This window comes from Rhipicephalus microplus, unplaced genomic scaffold (assembly GCF_043290135.1).
Source record: "Rhipicephalus microplus isolate Deutch F79 unplaced genomic scaffold, USDA_Rmic scaffold_191, whole genome shotgun sequence".
Taxonomy (NCBI): Eukaryota; Metazoa; Arthropoda; class Arachnida; order Ixodida; family Ixodidae; genus Rhipicephalus; species Rhipicephalus microplus.
In genome coordinates, this window is record NW_027464762.1 from 280,566 (window position 1) to 282,500 (window position 1,935).

A 1,935-nucleotide genomic window follows, 5' to 3' on the forward strand; every position below is an offset into this window, starting at 1 on the left:
CCCGGGTGCGGCACCACCGGGAAGACTGTGGCAAACAGACATGGCGATCGAGTGAGTGGGCCGCCAGCCAGGCTCAGCCCAAAAAGTGCCAAGTCCGAACTGCGTCAGCCGGGGCGGCAAAAACCGCGTCAGCCGGGGCGGCGCGAAAACCGCGTCTGCCGGGGCGGCGCGAAAACTGCGTCAGCCGGGGCGAGCCCGGGTGCGGCACCACCGGGAAAACTGTGGCTAACAGACATGGCGATCGAGTGAGTGGGCCACCAGCCAGGCTCAGCCAAAAAGTGCCAAGTCCGAACTGCGTCAGCCGGGGCGGCAAAAACCGCGTCAGCCGGGGCGGCGCAAAAAAACCGCGTCTGCCGGGGCGGCACGAAACCGCGTCAGCCGGGGCGGCGCGAAAACTGCGTCAGCCGGGGCGAAAGAAAAAAAAAAACGCGTCTGCCGGGGCGAGCCCGGGTGCGGCACCACCGGGAAAACTGTGGCAAACAGACATGGCGATCGAGTGAGTGGGCCGCCAGCCAGGCACAGCCGAAAAGTGCTAAGTCCGAACTGCGTCTGCCGGGGCGGCACGAAACCGCGTCAGCCGGGGCGGCGCGAAAACCGCGTCTGCCGGGGCGGCACGAAACCGCGTCAGCCGGGGCGGCGCGAAAACTGCGTCAGCCGGGGCGAGCCCGGGTGCGGCACCACCGGGAAAACTGTGGCAAACAGACATGGCGATCGAGTGAGTGGGCCGCCAGCCAGGCACAGCCGAAAAGTGCTAAGTCCGAACTGCGTCTGCCGGGGCGGCACGAAACCGCGTCAGCCGGGGCGGCGCGAAAACCGCGTCTGCCGGGGCGGCACGAAACCGCGTCAGCCGGGGCGGCGCGAAAACTGCGTCAGCCGGGGCGAGCCCGGGTGCGGCACCACCGGGAAAACTGTGGCAAACAGACATGGCGATCGAGTGAGTGGGCCGCCAGCCAGGCACAGCCGAAAAGTGCTAAGTCCGAACTGCGTCAGCCGGGGCGGCAAAAACCGCGTCAGCCGGGGCGGCGCAAAAAACCGCGTCTGCCGGGGCGGCACGAAACCGCGTCAGCCGGGGCGGCGCGAAAACTGCGTCAGCCGGGGCGAAAGAAAAAAAAAAACGCGTCTGCCGGGGCGAGCCCGGGTGCGGCACCACCGGGAAAACTGTGGCAAACAGACATGGCGATCGAGTGAGTGGGCCGCCAGCCAGGCACAGCCGAAAAGTGCTAAGTCCGAACTGCGTCTGCCGGGGCGGCACGAAACCGCGTCAGCCGGGGCGGCGCGAAAACCGCGTCTGCCGGGGCGGCACGAAACCGCGTCAGCCGGGGCGGCGCGAAAACTGCGTCAGCCGGGGCGAGCCCGGGTGCGGCACCACCGGGAAAACTGTGGCAAACAGACATGGCGATTGAGTGAGTGGGCCGCCAGCCAGGCACAGCCGAAAAGTGCTAAGTCCGAACTGCGTCTGCCGGGGCGGCACGAAACCGCGTCAGCCGGGGCGGCGCGAAAACCGCGTCTGCCGGGGCGGCACGAAACGGCGTCAGCCGGGGCGGCGCGAAAACTGCGTCAGCCGGGGCGAGCCCGGGTGCGGCACCACCGGGAAAACTGTGGCAAACAGACATGGCGATCGAGTGAGTGGGCCGCCAGCCAGGCACAGCCGAAAAGTGCTAAGTCCGAACTGCGTCTGCCGGGGCGGCACGAAACCGCGTCAGCCGGGGCGGCGCGAAAACCGCGTCTGCCGGGGCGGCACGAAACCGCGTCAGCCGGGGCGGCGCGAAAACTGCGTCAGCCGGGGCGAGCCCGGGTGCGGCACCACCGGGAAAACTGTGGCAAACAGACATGGCGATCGAGTGAGTGGGCCGCCAGCCAGGCACAGCCGAAAAGTGCAAAGTCCGAACCGTGTCAGCCGGGGCGACGCAAAAACCGCGTCAGCCGGGGCGGCGC